General features: G+C 37.3%; 1 protein-coding gene across 4 annotated transcripts in view; it reads right to left on the bottom strand.

The window, feature by feature from the left end:
* Positions 1–15,858: 15,858 nt before the first annotated feature.
* The window catches only part of LOC135209728 (uncharacterized), a 19,088-nt gene continuing 17,764 nt past the window's right edge, over positions 15,859–17,182 (bottom strand). For all 4 annotated transcript variants that reach the window (XM_064242493.1, XM_064242494.1, XM_064242496.1 and 1 more), the window contains one exon: positions 15,859–17,182. This exon is cut by the window's right edge and continues 785 nt beyond it. The gene's annotated coding sequence lies outside the window, so the exon portion shown is untranslated.

Below are 17,182 nucleotides of genomic sequence, written 5' to 3' on the forward strand. Positions count from 1 at the left end.
AAATTGTTTTATTTTATTTTATTTTTGTTTATTTATTTATTTATTTTTTTTACCTTACAGTTCGTATGGAACATTAGAGTAGCACTTAAAAGAACATGTGCCATACACAAGAAACATCGCTGCCTATCCAGTAAATCATTCGAAGAATTTAGAAAAATTTGGATCGTTGTCTATTGACGAATTCAACATCTGGAAGGGTATTGTTTATGGTGAATGTTCTCTAATTAAAGTGCTATTCTAATGTTCCTGGTAGGTTTTTAAAGGCATACAGCAACGTTAAAGAAGATAAAACGTTACACATTACGAAAGCAGATAAATCAAACGCTCTTGTGTTAATAGATAAAGAGGATTATGTAAATAAAATGCTAGTTTTGTTAAGTGATCAAGAAACTTATACCGTTCTGAACCATACTCCATTAGAGAAGGTTAATAGTAGTTTCAATAAAAAACTTAAAATATTGTTAAGGGGAAAAGATGATTTAATTAAGAAATTTTGTACTGTATGTGCATCCTTGCCCTATCTTTATGGACTTACTAAAACTCACAAACAAAATAACCCTGTACGACCTAGTATTAGGGTCATCAACTTATAATTTGTCAAAATGGCTTGTCAGTGAATTGTCATCTCTTTTGGGAAAATTTCAGGGTTTTCAGTAAAAAATAATGTGGATTTTGTAAACCGTCTCAGAAGCTGTAACATTAATTACGAATTTAAAATGATTAGCTTTGATGTAGTTTCCCTTTTTACTAAAGTTCCGTTTGACGACCTGATAACATTTTTAGCTGATGAGTTGGATATCTACTAATTTTCTCTGCAAACTGACACCATTTTAGAGTTACTAAAACTGTGTATTAAGAAATGTAAATTTACTTCCAATGGTAAATTCTATGAGTAGAGGTTTGGTATGGCTATGGGGAACCCATTATCGCCCATCTTGAGCAACATTTATATGGAGTTTTTTTTTTTTTTTTTTTTTTTTTTAAGAAACTTTTATCAAATATTTTACCGACGAATGTTCTTTGGTTTAGGTATGTCGATGACATATTTTGTGTATGGCCGTGGTGTGATGATGTGAACCGATCTTTAATCAGATTAAATGGGCTAGTTCCCTCTATATAATTCACACTCGAGGAAGAAAAATATTAAATTTTACCTTTTCAGATGTAAGTGTGCATAGACAGGGTAACATATTTAAATTTTCTGTTTTTAGGAAACCTACAAATGTATGTTCTTACATTCACTTTTACTCCAATCACCATTTGAAAGCTAAACTCTGTATTTTCTTCCATGATTTTAAGAGCACTAAGAATTTGTTGTCCTGAATATTTAGAAGAGGAGATTGCCAAGATTTACGATATTGTTGTCAAATTGAAGTATCCGGCATTTGTAGCTGATTTTGCTTTAAGAAAGGCTAAGAAAACATATGCAGTGGCCCATGTACAGGCTTTTGATCCTAGTAATTTGCTTGTTTTACCTTTTGACAACAGGTTTCTTTCTCTGCCAAAAATGTTTAAAGTTTTTAATGTTAATGTTTTTCAGTAATACTCAGTCTGAGGACAATTTTGATAAGGAACTCTCCACATTTGCTAGAGGGTTGTGTTTACGAAATTCCATGCAGAGATTGTGTTAAGAAATATATTGGTCAAAGTGGCAAACTATTGGGATCAAGATAAATATTGTGTACGTGAAGGAAGTACATCGAGTGCCCTCTTTTTACATATGAATAATTTTAATCACGCAGTTAATTGGACAATTTCAAAGGAAATTTTATTTTGTAGAGATATTATTTAAAGAAACATTATAGAATCTAGTATAATAAAATATAAGTCAAGTTTTGTTTTTAATATTATCAACGGAAAATATAAACTAGATAATTGGCTTACGAAATGTATTGTTGACAACTTCGTGACCATGTAATTGACCACTTAGTAGTTCCATTTCCGTTTGTAGTAGTTGTTCTTTAAGTGTAATTCTACGCAGTGGACCATTTACTTCTTGATTAGGCTGTTTGATTGTTCTATATTTTACTCTATTTTTATGTTTACCTTTGAGATTTCGAAGCTGTTTTTCATTCTTTTATATATTATACCCTGATGAGGTGTATCAAGAATACACGAAAGCGCTGTATAGGTACTGCTGCGTTTCATTTTTCCCGCTGGCTCTTGGTACCACTTTAAATGTTTAATAAGCTGAAGATGATAAACAATTAAGTTTTGTTTCTTATACTTTCAAATTATCTTTAAACTTGTTGTGTACTTCCCAATGAAAACACGAACTTCTTACATTTTTTGTTGGTATTATTAACATTCCTTGGACACGTTGCAGACAGGATTGCCAACCTGACAGATTTTGAACGAAAAAAGCCACATAAATTAACGACTTTATTTATAATTCAACAAGCTGGAGATAATAAATAATTAAAGCTAGTCTGTTAAAATTTTATGAGCCAACAGAATCATTCTATACCTATCAGTGACAACGCATTAATGCCCACTTTTTGGTTGGTATTCCTTGGTCTACGTGGCGCTAAGTTGGACGAAAATTTTTTTGGTAACTTGAGATTATAAACATCTTATTGACATTATACTAAGTTAATAGATCCACTCTAAATATATCAGTTTATTTGAGTCTGTAGCTTACGAGAAAAAAATCATTTATAACAAAACTCAGAGACCATTACTCCCCCACGTATCAATATGCTGTCGTCCATGCAATAGGTGGCGTCATAACCTCTATTTTGAGCAAAAATACATCGAATTATAATCTGTATTTATTCGTATTTTAGTACAGTTTAATGAGCTATTGATCATAAATGTTATATGTAATGAATTTGTCTATTCAACAGTTAAATAACGGGATATGTGATTGTCATGATATACTTGAATTTAATTGTTAAATTTACCAACCATTTTATAATATGCAACGATGATGATTCTGTTGATGACTGGCTATTTCCATAATTTGCGTGTTTCCCCGCAGGGGATAGTGCCGTCAATGCACCTCATGCGGTGCACTGTAGGCATTACTTAAGGTTCCTTGCAGCGTCCCTTCGGCCCCCAGCTATAACTCTCATTCCTTTTACTGTACCTCCGTTCATGTTCTCCTTCTTCCATCTTATTCTTCACCCTCTCCTAACACTTGATTCATAGTGCAACTGCTTCGAGGCTTTCCTCCTGTTACACCTCTCAAACCTTTTCACTGTCAATTTCCGTTTCAGCGCTGAATGACCTTAGTTGCCTCAGCGCTTGGCAATGTCTCAAACCTATAAACCAATCAATCAATCATAATTAACGCGTTGGTATAATGTAGTGTGCAATGGATTTGCCCGGTCTTCTGCTATTAGGAAGACATTAGGTATTGCATATGCTCCATGCAAGCTTCAGCAAACGTCATGAAAACGACACTGATTCCGATTCTCAAGTAAGCATAAGGACGAGAGATTCTTATTTATTCACATTTTAGGCAAATATAGATATGTAGATACAACCCCTGTAAAATATCAGATCTGGGTATTTGTACGAAATTCCGTCCAAAAAAAAAAAAAATTTGATTTTCCACAACGTGGCAATAGTTGTCACTTTTATCTTCCTGTCATAATGAAAACGTTGGCGTGTGAGCTCCAGTTGATTAGACAGATAAAATAATTAATAAAATGGAAAATGGAGAGAGAGAGAGAGAGGAGAGAGAGAGAGAGAGAGAGGAGAGAGAGAGAGAGAGAGAGAGAGGTTATGATTGGTACTTGTCACTTATATTCAAGTTTACAAAGGTTTCTTTCCATTTTGTTGATGGAATCACACAGACGAAAGATCAATCCACACCTTCAGGATTTCTTTGTCAGAGATGTTCATTGATATTGGTATTCCAGACTATAAATACTGATTAAGGTTCTGCACAGCAGTGCAGTTATCGTGAATTATGCTCATCGATGAATTCACAGCAAATGCAGATCTGACAGTAAGTGGCCCATATTAACCCAAGACTTTAGGAAAATGCTCTGGGTTTTCCAGTACCTCTCGACGTCCCAAAAAGCCCCCAAGAAGAGTTGTGGGTCATTAATCTCCTTCCAATTCCTAAAAAAATCATTCCCAGGGGGCTGCTTTTGACTGATCGGAATCCACCGTGCTTCCCTGACCCCCAGAATGGTGCTTTTGGAGGAACTGTAGCGTTTGCGATATCCCAGCATCCCAGTGGAAGTTGTTCTAGCAAGTCAGTCATTCTCTTGCTCCCCCAAAACTTCAGATGTATCGCGTATGTCAATCTGTCTGTCACCTTCACATGACCCCGTAATTAAAGGGGTTTTTGTCTAAGCGAAGTTCAAGCAAAAAATGTCATCCGTTGCTACCTTCATTCTATTCCCTTGGCACTTTAATATATTTTCCCCTATTTATTCATTTATTTTTTTCTTTTTTAATAAGTCAGATTTCTCTCTCTCTCTCTCCTCTCTCTCTCTCTCTCTCTCTCTCTCTCTCTCTCTCTCTTTATTTCCCTTTACCTCCTCTAACTTCTTCCTAATGAAAACCTTAATATTATTCTTTCGTAGCTTGGTCTAGGTCAACAGCCCCTGTAGGTTCGTTGTATATAAATAGGTTTCCTCTTGCAGTAATAAGTGGTACGAGCACCAACCTGAAGGAGTGATAGAAAACGATCAGGCAAAGATCCTCTGGGACTATGTTATCAGAAAAGATAGGGTGATACGTGCAAATAGACCAGACGTGACGTTGACTGATAAAATCAAGAAGAAAGTATCACTCATTGATGTCGCAATACCATGGGACACCAGAGTTGAAGAGAAAGAAAGGGAAAAAATGGATAAGTATCAAGACCTGAAAATAGAAATAAGAAGGATATGGGGTATGTTTGTGGAAATTGTACCCATAATCATAGGAACACTAGGCACGATCCCAAGATCCCTGAAAAGTAATCTGGAAAAACTAGAGGCTGAAGTAGCTCCAGGACTCATGCAGTAGAGTGATGGACTCCTAAGGAGGCAGGATGCAACCCGGAACCCCACTCTATAAATACCACCCGGTCGAATTGAAGGACTGTGATAGACAAAAGAAAAAATATTAATAATAATGATAATACGCTTATCAGTCTTGTAAGTCAATAGCCCCTGTGGGTTCGTTGCATATGAATAGGTTTCATCTTCTGAACAATAATAATAATAATAATAATAATAATAATAATAATAATAATAATAATAATAATAATAATAATAAACACATGGGCAGTGCCAGTAATCAGATACAGCGCAGGAATAGTGGAATGGACAAAGGCAGAACTCCGCAGCATAGATCAGAAAACCAGGAAACATATGACAATACACAAAGCACTACACCCAAGAGCAAATACGGACAGACTATACATAACACGAAAGGAAGGAGGGAGAGGAACTACTAAAGTATAGAGGACTGCGTAAACATCGAGAACAGAGCACTGGGGCAATATCTGAAAACCAGTGAAGACGAGTGGCTAAAGAGTGCATGGGAAGAAGGACTGATAAAAGTAGACGAAGACCCAGAAATATACAGAGACAGAAGAAAGACGGACAGAACAGAGGACTGGCACAACAAACCAATGCACGGACAATACATGAGACAGACTAAAGAACTAGCCAGCGATGACAATTGGCAATGGTTACAGAGGGGAGAGCTAAAGAAGGAAACTGAAGGAATGATAACAGCGGCACAAGATCAGGCCCTAAGAACCAGGTATGTTCAAAGAACGATAGACGGAAATAACATCTCTCCCATATGTAGGAAGTGCAATACGAAAAATGAAACCATAAACCACATAGCAAGTGAATGCCCGGCACTTGCACAGAACCAGTACAAAAAGAGGCATGATTCAGTAGCAAAAGCCCTCCACTGGAGCCTGTGCAAGAAACATCAGCTACCTTGCAGTAATAAGTGGTACGAGCACCAACCTGAGGGAGTGATAGAAACGATCAGGCAAAGATCCTCTGGGACTATGGTCAGAACGGATAGGGTGATACGTGCAAACAGACCAGACGTGACGTTGATTGACAAAGTCAAGAAGAAAGTATCACTCATTGATGTCGCAATACCATGGGACACCAGAGTTGAAGAGAAAGAGAGGGAAAAAATGGATAAGTATCAAGATCTGAAAATAGAAATAAGAAGGATATGGGATATGCCAGTGGAAATCGTACCCATAATCATAGGAGCACTAGGCACGATCCCAAGATCCCTGAAAAGGAATCTAGAAAAACTAGAGGCTGAAGTAGCTCCAGGATTGATGCAGAAGAGTGTGATCCTAGAAACGGCACACATAGTAAGAAAAGTGATGGACTCCTAAGGAGGCAGGATGCAACCCGGAACCCCACACTATAAATACCACCCAGTCGAATTGGAGGACTGTGATAGAGCAAAAAAAAAAAAAAAAAAAAAAAAAAAAAAAATAAAAATAATAATAATAATAATAATAATAATAATAATAATAATATATAAAATATATAAAAAAATAAATAAAATGTGGCGCCGTGGAGGAGTTGGTTAGGTCGTCAATAGACTTAAGTCAAGTTAAGCAACATTGGGGCTGGTCAGTCGTTGGATGGGTGACCGCTCTCCTCGGCGTTGATTCCTTGGGAAAGGATCTTTACCATAATTTCCTCAGTCTACTCAGCTGTAAATGAGTACCTATCCCTGATGGGGTAGGGTCCAGCTATGGGTTAAATAGCAAAACTCAGCAATGATGGAAAGAAATGAAGGAATAAACGACAACGACGTAAATGGAACCTCTGGCAACAGAGGAGCCTCGTCCGGCAACCAGGTATTCAACCCAATTGTAGGGGAAGACGGTCAGGTACTTGGAGGTCGTCATCCAGCAACTGATCACCACAACGACAGTAATCAACAGCCTGAGATTGGAGCTACAGAGGCAAAACGGAAGAAATGGACAAGAGAAGAAAATAAGGAAATATGGAGATGCTACATCAGAAGCAACCCGACGGAGAGAGGATATAGAAGAAGATTGATCAACATCTGGAATGAGAGGAATAACACCCCCCAAACAGAGCAGAGGCTGGCAGACCAAGTAAGGAACATAAAGAAAAAGAACTGGCTCTCCCCAACAGAAAGAGAAGAACTGGAAAGGGAAATGTCACACGACAACGAATTACACGAAGACGAACTGAGAGACGATGCCACAGAAGACGACAGGGAGGATGAAGTATCAAACAACGACACACGAAGAAACACCGACGAAGTAACAGAGAGGACGGAATGGGTAGAAAAGATTAGACAATGGATGGAACCAGATACAGAGAGAACAAAGATCCCCTCCATGAAAGCCTACAACACCAAGAAATTAAGGGAGAAAACAAGTGAGGTCAATGAAATAATGGGCCTAATACACACCACCAGTATCACAGAAACAAATAACTTGACATATGCAGGAGCAAGATTAGTAGCAGAACTGATGGGGATTCGAACACCAACACCACCGTCACAACCAACCCAACAGAAACCAAAACAGCAACCTCCTTGGAAAAGGCGCCTGGAAAAGCAAATCATGGTGATGAGATCTGACTTGAGTAAACTGAAAGAGATGGCAGGAAAAAGGTTAAGAAGCAAGAAAACAAGGGAGGAACACAATAGAAGATGTAAAACAGAGGCTTAAGGCCAAAGCACACAAGATCCAACGGTACATGAACAGGAATAAGGGTTACCAACAGAACAAACTATTCGGAACCAACCAGAAAAGACTATACAGCCAACTAAGAGGGGAAGACAACCACCCAGAAATTCCTGAAGCCGAACCAAGTAAGAGACTCTGGGAAAACATATGGAGCAATCCGGTATCACACAACAAACATGCAACATGGCTCCAGGAAGTCAAGGAAGAAGAAACAGGGAGAATAAAACAAAGATTCACAGAGATCACGACAGACACAGTCAGACACCAACTAAAGAAAATGCCAAACTGGAAAGCCCCAGGTCCCGATGAAGTCCATGGATACTGGCTCAAAAACTTCAAGGCCCTACACCCACGAATAGCAGAACAACTCCAGCATTGTATCTCAAATCACCAAGCACCCAAATGGATGACCACAGGAAGAACATCCTTAGTACAAAAAGACAAGAGTAAGGGAAATATAGCCAGTAACTACAGGCCTATCACCTGCCTACCAATAATGTGGAAGTTACTAACAGGTATCATCAGTGAAAGGCTATACAACTATCTAGAGGAGACAAACACCATCCCCCACCAACAGAAAGGCTGCAGAAGGAAGTGTAGGGGCACAAAAGACCAGCTCCTGATAGACAAAATGGTAATGAAGAACAGTAGGAGAAGGAAAACCAACCTAAGCATGGCATGGATAGACTATAAGAAAGCCTTCGACATGATACCACACACATGGCTAATAGAATGCCTGAAAATATATGGGGCAGAGGAAAATACCATCAGCTTCCTCAAAATACAATGCGCAACTGGAATACAATACTTACAAGCTCTGGAATAAGACTAGCAGAGGTTAATATCAGGAGAGGGATCTTCCAGGGCGACTCACTGTCCCCACTACTCTTCGTAGTAGCCATGATTCCCATGACAAAAGTACTACAGAAGATGGATGCCGGGTACCAACTCAAGAAAAGAGGCAACAGAATCAACCATCTGATGTTCATGGACGACATCAAGCTGTATGGTAAGAGCATCAAGGAAATAGATACCCTAATCCAGACTGTAAGGATTGTATCTGGGGAATAGAAAAATGCGCCTTAGTCAACATACAAAAAGGCAAAGTAACGAGAACTGAAGGGATAAAGCTACCAGATGGAGCAACATCAAACACATAGATGAGACAGGATACAAATACCTGGGAATAATGGAAGGAGGAGATATAAAACACCAAGAGATGAAGGACACAATCAGGAAAGAATATATGCAGAGACTCAAGGCGATACTCAAGTCAAAACTCAACGCCGGAAATATGATAAAAGCCATAAACACATGGGCAGTGCCAGTAATCAGATACAGCGCAGAATAGTGGAATGGACGAAGGCAGAACTCCGCAGCATAGATCAGAAAACCAGGAAACAAATGACAATACACAAAGCACTACACCCAAGAGCAAATACGGACAGACTATACATAACACGAAAGGAAGGAGGGAGAGGACTACTAAGTATAGAGGACTGCGTCAACATCGAAAACAGAGCACTGGGGCAATATCTGAAAACCAGTGAAGACGAGTGGCTAAAGCGTGCATGGGAAGAAGGACTAATAAAAGTAGACGAAGACCCAGAAATATACAGAGACAGGAGAAAGACAGAAAGAACAGAGGACTGGCACAACAAACCAATGCACGGACAATACATGAGACAGACTAAAGAACTAGCCAGCGATGACAATTGGCAATGGCTACAGAGGGGAGAGCTAAAGAAGGAAACTGAAGGAATGATAACAGCGGCACAAGATCAGGCCCTAAGAACAGGTATGTTCAAAGAACGATAGACGGAAATAACATCTCTCCCATATGTAGGAAGTGCAATACGAAAAATGAAACCATAAACCACATAGCAAGTGAATGCCCGGCACTTGCACAGAACCAGTACAAAAAGAGGCATGATTCAGTGGCAAAAGCCCTCCACTGGAGCCTGTGCAAGAAACATCAGCTACCTTGCAGTAATAAGTGGTACGAGCACCAACCTGAAGGAGTGATAGAAAACGATCAGGCAAAGATACTCTGGGACTATGGTATCAGAACGGATAGGGTGATACGTGCAAACAGACCAGACGTGACGTTGATTGACAAAGTCAAGAAGAAAGTATCGCTCATTGATGTCGCAATACCATGGGACACCAGAGTTGAAGAGAAAGAGAGGGAAAAAATGGATAAGTATCAAGATCTGAAAATAGAAATAAGAAGGATAGGAGCACTAGGCACGATCCCAAGATCCCTGAAAAGGAATCTAGAAAAACTAGAGGCTGAAGTAGCTCCAGGACTCATGCAGAAGAGTGTGATCCTAGAAACGGCACACATAGTAAGAAAAGTGATGGACTCCTAAGGAGGCAGGATGCAACCCGGAACCCCACACTATAAATACCACCCAGTCGAATTGAAAGACTGTGATAGAGCAAAAAAAAAAAAAAAATAAAAAAAAATAAATAAATAATAATAATTAATAATAAGCTTCTCAGTCGTCTTACTGTTTTGCTTCCAAAAGTGTTGGAGGGGTTCTCCCCAAACCCCCAGCAGAGTGCCCTTGGCTGAACAGTTTCTCAGGGGTACAAACACTAGCTCTCGCCCTTCCCCAAATCTCCAGAGGTGACCTCTTGGTCGAGGCACAGTCGTCCTGTTGCTCCTCCTAACTCCAGACTATTAATCTCTCTCTTAAGATCAGTCGTGAGCAAACGTTGGTGGTGTTTTCATTTCAAAACATTTCGCTCTTGAAACGTTTTATCGTCTAAACCTCTTCATCTCTCGCCCCATGAACCACGTCACGTGTTGTGGCTTTTTTTAAAGTAATAGTACAGTTATTATGGTGTTAAAAAATTATTAAAAGCATAGTGTTCATTAACAGATGTATATTGAAAAATAAGAATTTCTAAACGACATTTCTCTCAAGGTTTCCTTTATTCATTATTCATTTCTCGTGAATGAATTCCTCCTCCGGATTTCTCTCAAGGCTTCATTCATTCATTATTCACTTCTCGTGAATGGATTCCTCTTCAGGATTTTCCAGACGCTGATTGACGCTGATTGTTAAGTTATAGTGGATGTGAATATTCAGCTGCACATTTCCATTTATTTTTTCATAGCTTTCGATTTATTTGGATTATTTTCCGGTTTCCTTCTGATGTTTCTTGAATTCGACTGATTCATTCTCTTTGAGTAGTAAACCTCTGCCTGAATTATTTTCAGTGAATTTCCTGTTAGTCTACAAATGTTGCTTTTTCGATACTTTCCCTTCCTGATTGTCTAAATTAAAAAAAATATTAAAATATATTTTTAAAAAGATGATAATAATAATAAGAAAAAGCTTAAAGGTTCCTCATATAAGAAAATTTAGGGTGATGACGAGGGCTAATGGAGAATATTGATTAGGGGGTCAACTGAAAATAATAGTTTAAAAGCAAGTTTGCCCCGTAGGGAGGTAGTACCGCCAGTGGACCTCATGCGGTGCACTGTAAGCATGACTTAAGGTTCTTTGCAGCGTCCTTTCGGCTCCTAGCTGCAACTACTTTCATTCCTTTTACTGTACCTCCTTTTATAATCTCTTAATTCCATCTTACTTTCCACCCTCTCCTAACACTTGATTCATAGTGCAACTGCTTCGAGGTTTTCCTCCTGTTACACCTCTCAAACCTTTTCACTGTCAATTTCCGTTTCAGCGCTGAATGGCCTTAGTTGCCCCAGTGCTTGGCATTATGCCAAAAAATCTATATAAATCAAATCAAATCAGAGAGATTTTACTAAGAAATGAGAATATTCTTGCTGCGAGGTTTCGTTGAGTCGTTTTGCGAACCATTTCCAAAACGCCACTGAATTGGAAACCGAACTAAAAGAGCAATGAATTCGCCAAGTTGGAAAATTGATTCAATTTGGGATGAAATTGGTGCTAAATGGTGTAAAATCACATCTTTAGGCACATCAATGAATCGGGGCTGCACCATTTCATAGATTGACTTCAAACAATGATTTTGAAACTTACTGGCAGCAGTTTCTTGTAACTATACAAAATATGATGCAAAGTATTATTTGTAAACTACTATATCTCAGTTTGATATAGAAATTTAGATTATGAAATAAATCAAGACTCTTTACCTGTGACGGGTGATTAGAAGAAATGATAAAAATCCTTAATGAATTAATATATATGAAAATAGTTATTCATTCCACTGAAGAGTGAGAGATGTGTATTTCTGGTGATAGAAGTTCACACTCGACGTGCTTCGGAAGTCACGTAAAGCCGTTCGTCCCGTTGCTGAATAACCACTATAGTTCCATGCAATGTAAATGCACCACACAAACAAACAAAACAAAAGTAAGTTGACGCCATTTTCGAATTATCCAACGTTTTTTCTGGCTTCTTTTCAGCTTTTCATTTCTACAGAATCGTTCGTAATTAATCTACGCCGATCATGGAAGCCTATTTTCTTAATTGAACGTATTTGTTGCTCGAAATAAGGAGAAAAAACTCCTTCAAATATGTCAATTGAAATAGTGAGTTTACGCTATTTTCGCTCTATTTAACTTGGGAGTAGACCCTCTCTCAAACATGTCTTGTTGAAAAGGATTGCTGCATCAGGAGCATCCGTGAGCGCCCGCACGACCATGATATATAGCGAAGGACTCACCACTAAGATTCAGTCCTCCAGCAACCATCGCTGTAACCATGCCCTGGCAGATCTGGGCGAAACGTCAGAGAGAGAGAGAGAGAGAGAGAGAGAGAAACTTGTAGCAGTAATATATTTATATAGCAGTAATAAAGACAATTCAATATGACTACACTGGATTTGACGATCCCCTTTGGCACGTTGCTTGCCAGTTTCAGCAACATTGAGAAATCCTTAATAAGGAAAATAGAGAAGACTCTATACAAAATTAATGGAGCTGATGCAGCAATCCTTTTCAACAAGACACGCTCTATTTAACCTTATAAACGCTCTTTTGAGCTTTTAATTACTATAGAATAGTTCCTTAATCATTTATGCAGATTCTGGAAGCATACGTTCCTTCGCATGAAGCTTTTTTGCTTCGAAATGCTGCGGAAATACTCCTTCAAATACGTAAAGAAAAGGTTGACAAAGTTTATCCATATTTTATATATATATATATATATATATATATATATATATATATATATATATATATATGTGTGTGTGTGTGTGTGTGTGTGTATGTATATATATATATATATATATATATATATATATATATATATATATATATATATATATAGTATGTATATGTGTATATATATATATATATATATATATATATATATATATATGTATCTATATGTATGTGTGTATATTTATATATATAATATATATATATATATATATATATATATATATATATATATATATATATATATATATACGTTTTCTGTACTAAGATTTCTCTTATAAGAAACATGGATACCCGAGTCACTCTTGACATTGCAAATATTTCTGACGTATTTCGGTCACATTTCAAGTTAGAACGACGATGAAACCGGGAAATTTGCGCCTATATAAAAACTTTCTTTCGTATGCAATACCTTCGCGCCAATTTGACGCACATAAAGCTCGTAATCAGATGGAATCGAGCGTAAACACTGTACGGAATCCGTAGATATTAACACACATGGGCGCCCGTACATTGGGGCAATGGGGGAGGACAAGTTCCCCCCCTTGAAATCCTGGAAAAATTTAATATATATATATTGGTATATGTATATATATATATATATATATATATCTATATATATATAATATATATATATATATATTATCATTTTACATTACATTAAACTTCATCACTGTTTTCCTTCCATTTTACAATACATATTCTGTCATTTTAAGTAAATTAAAAGTATCATTATGTACTGTATAATATTTGTATACAGTATATAACTGCGGTGTTCTTCCAGAAATATTTGAATTCAGTTGAACAGTATATGGAACTATTGAAAAAAGATAATATAACGTTGTATTTTTTCTTTATCGCGTCTTGATTCAATGCAATTCCACTGCATATTATATATATATATATATATATATATATATATATATATATATATATATATATATATATATATATATATAAATTTGCCCTCTTGGAAATATGCTGAGGCGCCCATGTAACACCATAATAATTATCGAAATCTTTTATATTTTCGACAATAGGTGGCTATAGTGTTGCAAGTCCCGTAAAGCGCAGATATTGTGTTGATCGAATTGAGGCTGGCGAATGGTAGGTTCAAACTAATGACAAAGTTTGAATAATTGTAGCGGTTTCTCATGCATTACTGCACCTACTTCTGAACTTTTAAGTGACAAGGCTATAAGTCAATTATATCTGAGTTTAACCAGACCACTGAGAGCCGATACCAGCTCTCCTGAGGCTGGCCCGAAGGATTAGATATTGTTACATCCTGCCGAGATAGTGGCCGTGACCTCTGACCTTTCTGTGTTCGGAAACGCCGTCAAGAGTTCAGGCCATTTCACGTCTTCTCTACGATTTACCGAATAGGAGATTCGTCACACTATGTGTGTGTGTGTGTGTGTATATATATATATATATATATATATATATATATATATATATATATATAATATATATATATATATATATATATATATAAATGTTTGATTTTTAATCACGAAGAAACAACAAACCTGATGATTATACGAATAAAGTCACAACCACGAAGGAAAATTGAAACACCGGAGTTGCTCAGTACTTTCGTCTTGTTACCAAGACCTGGTTACAACAACTAAAGATACACAGAAGGAAGGGTCTACTATATAAATGGTGGGTACAAGTCATAAAGGAATACAAAAAGGTCGGGAGGTCACGGATCGGTCAACAGACTAAAATCGAAATCTACTTATTGGTAAACCTCTTTAATCTGTCTTTCAATTCCTTTTGGCACATATGTTTTATGGCCGGGTCTAAAGAAGATAATCCTTGACTTTCATTAGAATGATTCACCCAGGTTAACTGAATCAAAACAGGTTCTAACAAGTTTCTTGAAATAGCGTCGTTACAACGTGACAATATTTGGCTTTGCGTCCAATGTATTCTGTGGTACTTTCCACTTAAATGTAAAAATAAAGCAATATTTGTCTGACCTGTTCTTAGTGAGTATTTGTGTGGTTTTCGTCTGGTGTTCAATTCTTTGCTGGTCTGACCTAGGTCAAATAAATCACAATCCATACATGGAATGTTGTATACAATATACAATATTGCTGTCTTTTCGGGGGCTATTTTTTATAATCTAGAGGTGTTTAATTAGAAAATATATCAGTCTGTGAGAACAAATTTAGAACTCTTCCCATTTACAGTCAGGTTGCATAGACGAAATTTCACGTAAAGATTGGGATGCAAATCATATTGGTCAAAGTGGCAAGATTAAAACAACGTGAATATTGTGTACGGGTAGGAAATACACCCAGCGCCCTCTTTCGAGTACGTCTGAATAATTTTAATCCTGCAATTAATTGAAAAAACTCAAGGGGAATTCTATTTTGTAGAGATATTATGAAAAGACACACTATAGGATCTAGCACAATAAAACATAAGTCAAGTATTGTTTTTCATATGAGCAACGGACAATATAAACTAGATAACTGGCTTACGGAAATGTCTTGTTGACAACTTCGTAACTACGTACTGACTGTGCAGTGGTTTCATTTCCGTTTGTGGCCTTTGTTCTTCAAGTGAACATTTGCTTCCTGACCAGGCTCTTGGGTGGCTCTGTAGTCTCTTTTTTTTCGTTTTCACATTTAAAAATGTCGATTCCTTTCTTATATATTGTACCCTGATGAGGTGTCTCAAGTGCACACTGCCAGGTGGAACCTCCTGCTGCTTTTCAATTTTGTCCTGCTGACTCTTAAGGATATGCGATCTTCGCGTGTTACTTGTGATCGTATAGTAGATAGTACATACACACGCACACCCCTATCAGGCCCGTACCCAGTTTTTTTGTGGGGGCTGTGGGGGGGGGGGGGGTCGTTTTTCCCATTAAACTGGACCTATTTTTCTATAAATTTCATTGCATATATAGGTATGTACGAGATGGAATATACTTCAAAATTTTACTTTAGTTGTATTAAGAAGAAAAATTGGGTATGTGGTCTATGCACCTTCTGCCCGATTAGATGTCATTCAAAGGACTGACTTTGGTTAACAGAATTTACTTAAAATCACGTACAAATATGATGGCCTATATCATATTCCTATTATCACTTGTATTTCCAACTACTAAAGAATGATGTCAATGTTTAATAATGTACAAAATCATCACAACAAATAGTAACACAAGGTACACAAAAAATAGCAATATATTATACATAGCAATATATTATACACAAAACACAAAAGTCGTTGACATCGTAACTGTAGTCAGTTAGTCTTGCCAAAGAATGCAAAAACAGAACTGGCTCCAATCAAGGAGGGAGACAACACTCCCATCCTCTCTCTTGACGAGGCACAAATCTGATGATGCTGACACATTCCACAGTGCAAACCGCTCAGAATGAGACTTACACCAACAACCATTCTTTTCTTTCTCTTTTTCTATCATTGCCATTTCAACCTTTAATGAATTATATAACACAGTAAAACATCATAATCACTGTACTGTTACTTACAAAGTTACACTGGCTACTCAAAAATGGTAATTAATGTAGTACTCTGTTGTGAAAACATTACCTATTCTTTGTTTGTGAGTGTTTTAGTAGCCAACTGTCGTCACGAAACTTGCTCTTAACAGAGGCATCTGTTTCCTCTTTTGTGTCATATTTCTTTTGACTGACCCAAACACCATATGAATACATTACAACTAATACAGTGGCACTATTATAATCCTTTTTCGTCCTATAATTGAAACTGAGCAGTAATGTCTTTAAAAATTGTCTCTGTTTATTTTACATGTATTGAATCGCTCACTTTTGAAGTATGTCAATGTTGTTTTTATGTGACTACAAAAATGAAATATCTGCAATATGTATTCAACATCTTCACAATTAACACCTTTATCACTAATGTTCCAGGAGCATATTTAAAGGAGACTCCCTTTCCGTGACAGGTCCCAATGAAAGGTTTGTTGATGCTCTCCTAGACCATTTTGCAGTGTCCAAAAGTGGAGGAAGGCTTGGCCCTGTTACTTTGTCATTACTCGTTATTGCCCTACATAAAGGTTCTTAAAATATACAATATAACAGCAATGACATAGGGCAGCCCTGTCTTGCAGATCTCTTTCCACACAAAAGGGGAAACTCATAAAGCCATTTACAAAAATACGACTTTGACAGTCCTTAGACAAAACTCGAACTAGATCCACAAATCCATCTGGTAAACCAAATTTCTTCGTTACTTTAAAGACAAAATCCATATGAACTCTGTCAGAGGCATCAGACCAGTCTAAGCTGAAGACAGCCAAATCTTGACAGTTTTGTTTCAGTTGGAAAGTTACATCTCGAATGGGATAATTACAATTCACA

Source organism: Macrobrachium nipponense, chromosome 38 (assembly GCF_015104395.2).
Source record: "Macrobrachium nipponense isolate FS-2020 chromosome 38, ASM1510439v2, whole genome shotgun sequence".
In the NCBI taxonomy this organism is placed as follows: domain Eukaryota; kingdom Metazoa; phylum Arthropoda; class Malacostraca; order Decapoda; family Palaemonidae; genus Macrobrachium; species Macrobrachium nipponense.